Source organism: Papaver somniferum, chromosome 5 (genome assembly GCF_003573695.1).
Source record: "Papaver somniferum cultivar HN1 chromosome 5, ASM357369v1, whole genome shotgun sequence".
NCBI lineage: Eukaryota > Viridiplantae > Streptophyta > Magnoliopsida > Ranunculales > Papaveraceae > Papaver > Papaver somniferum.
Window position 1 is genome coordinate 156,421,257 of NC_039362.1, and position 7,128 is coordinate 156,428,384.

Sequence of the window (7,128 nt, forward strand, 5' to 3'; positions counted from 1 at the left end):
ACGAACAGAGCCACCACCACCGAAGAAAAACTTTCCGGCCAATGTTTTCAAACATTTCCCGATCATGAAATTTAATATCGATAATCTCATTGTTTATTACCCCTATGAAAAAATCTATCCAGAACAGTACCAGTACATGATTGAATTGAAACGAACACTTGATGCAAAGGGACATTGTATTTTGGGTATGCCTAATGCTGCCGGAAGAACCATTGCATTACTCTCGTTAATTACTAGTTATTCACTTTCAAAACCTAAGAATCAGTCACCGAAACTTATTTACTGTACAAGAACAGTTCACGAGATGGAGAAAGTGTTAGCTGAATTAAGGGTTTTGAATGAATATCTGTTAAAACATCTTGGTTCTGAAGGTGGAATTCTTGCTTTGGGTTTATCTTCCCGGAAGGATTTGTATATAAACCCTAGAGTTAATTCAATTGATTCGCGGGATTCGGTTGATGCCGCTTGTCGGAAGTTGACTGCGAGTTGGGTACGAGAAGCTGCTGTTGATAACCCGAGCATTGGAGGGTGTGATTTGTTTGAGAATTATGAGAAAGCTGGATTGAATGCTGTTTTGCCTCCCGGGGTTTATACATTACAGGATTTAAGATCATTTGGGAAGGAGAATGGATGGTGCCCTTATTATTTGGCAAGGCGTATGGTACAATGTGCCAATGTGGTTGTATGCAGCTATCAGTATTTGCTTGATCCGAAGGTGGCTGGTTTTATGTCTAAAGAGATGCAAAGGGAGAGTGTTGTTGTGTTTGATGAAGCTCAGAATATCGATAATGTGTGCATTAAAGCTCTTAGTGTTAGTGTCAGACGGCAAACACTTGATGGTGCTACAAGGAATCTGAACAGGATGGATGACAGGTTGAAGGTTGCTGATCCCAATAAATTACAGACAGAATACAAGAAACTCAAGGAAGGTTTAGCACAGAGGAAGAACATAGCTATGACAGATGACTGGCTTGCGAATCCGGTTCTGCCAAACGATGTACTAAAGCAGTCTGTGTCAGGAAACATTCGGAGAGCAAAACAGTTTATAGGTGTATTGCGAAGATTAATAAGTTATCTTGAGATGTGTCTGCAAGGAAATGTTGAAATAGAGAGACTTACCTTTGCTAATTCAATTGATGAGAAGGCTGGAATTGACAAGAAAGTGCTGAGATTTTGTTATGACCGGCTGCGCTCTTTGATGATGACTCTGGAGATCACTAACACAGATGAATTCTAATGTATCCAGACAATATGTAATTTTGCTACCCTTGTGGGGACTTACACAAAAGGCTTTTCAGTTATTATGGAACGCTTCGATGAGAGATCGCCACATATATCTGATCCTGTATTGCAGCTTTGCTGTCATGACGCGTCTCTTGCCATGAAACCTGTTTTCGAGCAGTTTCAATCTGTTGTTGTAACATCTGGAACCCTGGATCCAATTGATCTCTACCCCGGCCTTCTGAATTTCATCCGGTTGTCAGTCAAAATTTTACAATGTCTATGACAAGAGATTGCATTTGTCCGATGGTTCTTACTCGTGGGAGTGACCAGCTTCCAGTAAGCACAAAATCCGATCTGAGGAGTGATCCAAGTGTAACGAGGAATTATGGACGACTCTTGCTGGAGATGGTTGCGGCTGTTCCAGATGGAACATTTATTGATATAAACTGCTGCCACAAAAATAGTAACTTGGAAGGAAAACACGATGTGAGGTGGGTTCTACTTGTTCCTCTACGAAGCCTACAATGGAATCATTTTAAGGCCAATATGATAATTTATATTGTACCACTGTTGAGCAAATCGTAGCCATGTGCCACTGTTTTGGTTGGAATCTTGTCATGCATCTCAAAATTATTCTAAACAAGCATTAATTCTCTCAATCTGGCCATCTATTTGCGAGTGATATAAGTATTTAACTTTAATTTGGTATCCAAGGTCTTGAAAAGATTTTATCAAAAATTGTTAGTAAACTTTTCATCTCTATCTGACACAATAGATAAAGGAAGTCCACTAACTTGAAATTTCTGAATTGTGAATTCCTTAGCAAGAGAAGCAACAATACAGGGATGGTGTAACCCAATGCATTGGTTACATTTAGTGAGTTTCCACCACAATTAATACCACATACCTTTATGCATTCATCGGGAACCATCTACAAACTCCATTGAAGTGTTGTGCCAAGCCTGCTCAGGATTATGAAGTGGCTACAACAATCCTGGTGGATGAGTATGCTCCTCATTATTTTATTTTTGACATATATCAATACGTCATTCTTCACAACCTGGCCAAAAGAAGTAGGTTTTCTGCCCTTACATAAGTAGCTTATATGTATGAACAATTTTATACAGCTGAAAATCGATCCGAAGAAATAGTAGTGTTTCAGATGTTGTTACTCTCTCTAGTATATAATTTATTCTTGTATATCGATATGTCACCAATGAGAGTGCAATTATGAATAACATTACGAGCCACCACATTACGAGCCACCAAGAGTTGAAACATGAGACGATGAATTTTCTCACCATGTTAGTAGTTATCCATAATATCCCGAGCCCATGTTGAGGCATACCCAATGCATGTCATTCAACTTTATATGAAGGCCTTCTAGACAGTGCATATGCATCTTTGTTGTCTACCTAAATTTTTGATGGACGTTTTTTAATGGGGACACGGGGAACAAATGATACGTTGAAATCAAGTGCCCAAGTGATATTTGTTAAATTCTAGGGTGGGCTACATTTGCAAGGGTCCCAAGTGATATTTGTTAAAGTTTACAGTAAAACCTCTCCAGAAGAATACTATATGTAGTAATAAACTCCGTATAAGAATAAAAATTTATGGTCCCGACTTGGACCAGTTATATTTAAAAATAAACTCCATATTGGAATAAATCATAATTTTTTCTGGTCCCTTCTTAAAGAACTTACCTTTTCATGATAATAATTGACATCATAATGCAAATATACAACACTTTTCACACATCAAAGTTTAAGATGAAGAGATTCTTGTAACCATGTTACAAGTTCGTTTTGCTTCAAAATGGATTTTTTGCTACCCTTGTGGGGACTTACACAAAAGGCTTTTCAGTTATTATGGAACGCTTCGATGAGAGATCGCCACATATATCTGATCCTGTATTGCAGCTTTGCTTTCATGACGCGTCTCTTGCCATGAAACCTGTTTTCGAGCAGTTTCAATCTGTTGTTGTAACATCTGGAACCCTGGATCCAATTGATCTCTACCCCGCCTTCTGAATTTCAGTCCGGTTGTCAGTCAAAATTTTACAATGTCTATGACAAGAGATTGCATTTGTCCGATGGTTTTTACTCGTGGGAGTGACCAGCTTCCAGTAAGCACAAAATCCGATCTGAGGAGTGATCCAAGTGTAACGAGTAATTATGGACGACTCTTGCTGGAGATGGTTGCGGATGTTCCAGATGGGGTTGTTTTTTTTTTTTTGATACTTACTCATATATGGAGAGCATAGTTGGTACTTGGAATGAGATGGGGATCCTGCAGGATATAATGCAGCATAAGCTTGTTTTCGTTGAGACTCAGGATGTGGTTCAAACTACATTGGCTCTGGATAACTATCGAAGGGCTTGTGACTGTGGTAGAGGTGATGTCTTTCTATCTGTCGCCAGCGGGAAAGTAGCGGAAGGGATAGACTTTGATCGACATTATGGGAGGCTTGTGATCGTCTTTGGGTTGCCTTTTCAGTATACATTGAGCAGAGTATTGCGGGCACGCATGGAGTATTTATGGGAAACATGTCAGATAAAAGTCGAGGATTTCATGACTTTTGATGCCAAGAGACGAGCATCTCAGTGTGTTGGTCGAGTTATTCGTTCAAAGGAAGATCATGGGATAATGATCTTTGCAGACAATAGATACAGCCGTCAGGATAAGCTATCCAAGTTACCTCCATGGATATTGTCACATTTACCAAAATCTCACCAAAACTTGAGCACTGACATGGCCCTACATACTGCGAAAGAGTTTCTAAGGAAGTTGTCCCAACCACAAGAAATAACTTGTGTTCAAGGCAATATCCCGACCATTTTATCTGAAGACGACCTGAGAATGTTGTAGTATTATGGCTATGGTGTATCAGTGTGGGTATGCAAAGTGGACGCAAGCCTACAATCCCAAGGATTTGCCAAATTTTAGCATCAAGGGGTAACAGAAGAGAGCAAATATGATGTACAAGCTGCTGAGCACTGAAAACAACTGGTGGAACTATCAATTGAAGAAAACACGATTCTGTGTGGACAAAATTTGGTCCAAACCATACTGGAAAACCCCAAATATGTTCTAAAAGGGAAGAAGCTATTAGCGCTCACTTCACTTCGCATTGAACTGATCAGTCACACTTATGTATTAGTTTTGTCACATGATGTCAAAAATCTTCAAGGTACTAGATTAACTTGTGCAGAGATACACATGGGATGGAAATAACATCCTGCAAAGATATTCATAGCTAATTTACATCTGAGGTGCAAAACTACCATGGCAGCGCATTCTATTTCCCAGCAGCACCGTTCCCACTTCCCATATTAGCTAATTTATTAGGTTTGCTTGGGGTTAGGGAAGAGGGGTCAAATATTTAAGAGTATGCGCCCTCTCTCCCTCATTCTTATCCTCGAAGAAAAAAAGTTTGCATTCCAGTCAAAGAAAATTCTGATTGGCAAAAGTCAGTGTTCCCTTTTAGTCGGATAGATTCTCCCTTTAGCAGTGATCCACAAAAAAACTTTACTTAGACTTAGAACTTGTTTGTTTGCAGCTGACTCGGCGTCTGAATCTGAGTCAACCCCTGACTCGGACCGAGTCAGCAGTCAGACAGTTTGTTTTCCATTTTGAGTCAGATCTGACTCGACCTCCGACTCAGACATAACCCCTGACTCGGACTCATTTGAGTCAGGTAACAAAATACCCCTGACTCATGGGACCAAACCACTGACTTACTTATTTACGAGTCAGATGAGTCAGATCTGACTCAAAACAAACATATCGACTCAGATCCAGATGAGTCAGGTGATTTCACTCAGATCCAGATGATTCAGATCTAGACGACTCAGATGAGTCAGGAGTAAACAAACATGGTGTTAGTGTTATCGACACTCAAGATTCAACTTTCTTGACACGTCAGTTTGAATCCACGTCTAGTACTATGGTGTTTCAAAGTTGAATCAAGGGAGCGGCCAATGATTTGGCGCCCAAAAATTAGAGCCGTTAGATTTTTAAGGGTAGAGAAAATCTGATGGCTGAAACCGAATTGAGCGCCACATGGTTTGGCATTCTAAACATAACCGTTAGAAATTAATTTCTAACATGAAAATCTGATGGCTAATATTAAGAACGCCAAATCATTGGATGTAAAGCAATTTTTTGAGCGCCAAACTATTGGTCGCTTCTGTGTTGTTTCAAGATTGCATTCAAGCAAATGATTGAACCTTATGTTGAATAAAGGTTTTGGCAATGCTTTTGTAACTGTTTCCGTTTGAATCTTGAATGCTGAAGCACCATAATACACAACCGTAGAGTGAGGTTGGTATTTAATTAATATAATATAATGTATAGTGAGGTTGGTATTTAGTTAATATAATAAGGTGTCGACAATCAAAAGATACCAAGTTTCGGTAAAGTACTTTTATTGATATAAACTGTTGCCACAAAAATAATAACTTGGAAGGAAAAAACGATGTGCGGTGGGTTCTACTTGTTCCTCTACGAAGCCTAAAATGGAATCATTTTAAGGCCAATATGATAATTTGTATTGTACCACTGTTGAGCAAATCGTAGCCATGTGCCACTATTTTGGTTGGAATCTTGTCATGCATCTCGAAATTATTCTATACAAGCATTAATTCTCTTAATCTTGCCATCTATTTGTGAGTGATATAAGTATTTAACTTTAATTTGGTATCCAAGGTCTTGAAAAGATTTTACCAAAGATTGTTAGTAAATTTTTTATCTCTATCTGACACAATAGATAAAGGAAGTCCACTAAACCGAAATTTCCGAGTTGTGAACTCCTTAGCAAGAGAAGCAACAATACAGGGATGATGTAACCCAATGCATTGGTTACATTTAGTGAGTTTCCACCGCAATTAATACCACAGACCTTTATGCACTCATGGGGAACCATCTACAAACTCAATTGAAGTGTTGTGCCAAAGCCTGCTCAAGAATATGAAGTGGCTACAACAATCCTGGTGGATGAGTATGCTCCTCATTATTTTATTTTTGACGTATATCGATGCGTCATTCTTCACAACCTGGCCAAAAGATGTAGGTTTTTTTCCCTTACATAAGTAGCTTATATGCGTGAACAACTTTATACAGCTGAAAATCGAACCGAAACAATAGTAGTGTTTCAGATGTTGTTACTCTCTCCAATATATAATTTATTCTTGTATATCAATATGTCACCAATGAGAGTACAATTATGAACAACATTACGAGCCACCAAGAGTTGAACATGAGATGATTAATTTTCTCACGATTTTAGTAGTTATCCATAACATCCCGAGCCAATGCTGAGGCATACCCACTGCATGACATTCAACTTTATATGGAGGCCTTCTAGACAATGCATCTTTGTTGTCCACCTAAATTTTTGATGGGCGTTTTTTAATGGGGACATGGGGAACAAATGATATGTTGAAATCAAGTGCCCAAGTGATATTTGTTAAAGTCTACAGTAAAACCTCTCTAGAAGAATAATGTATATAGTAATAAACTCCATATAATAATAAAAATTTATGGTCCCGACTTGGGCCAGTTATGTTTAAGAATAAATTTCATATTGGAATAAATCATAATTTTTTCTGGTCCCTTCATAAGGAACTTACCTCTATATGATAATAATTGACATCATAATGTAAATATACACTTTTCATACATCAAAGTTTAAGATGAAGAGATTCTTGTAACTGTTAGAGCATTGCTCGGTCGAACTCGCATGCGTTGCTATCTCAAGCATGTTTGTCAATGTTAGTGATCAAAACTATAAGTCTTGATTTCTAGCCTATTTATAGATGTCTCGGACTAGGACATAGATAGTGTAGTTGAGCTTAGATCTCTCGGCGTTCATTATTTGAAGACGAAGAACTACTAAGGGGA

At 38.5% G+C, this 7,128-nt stretch overlaps 1 pseudogene; it reads left to right on the forward strand.

The window, feature by feature from the left end:
- Positions 1–64: 64 nt before the first annotated feature.
- Positions 65–4,095, forward strand: LOC113279918 (annotated as a pseudogene).
- Positions 4,096–7,128: the final 3,033 nt, after the last annotated feature.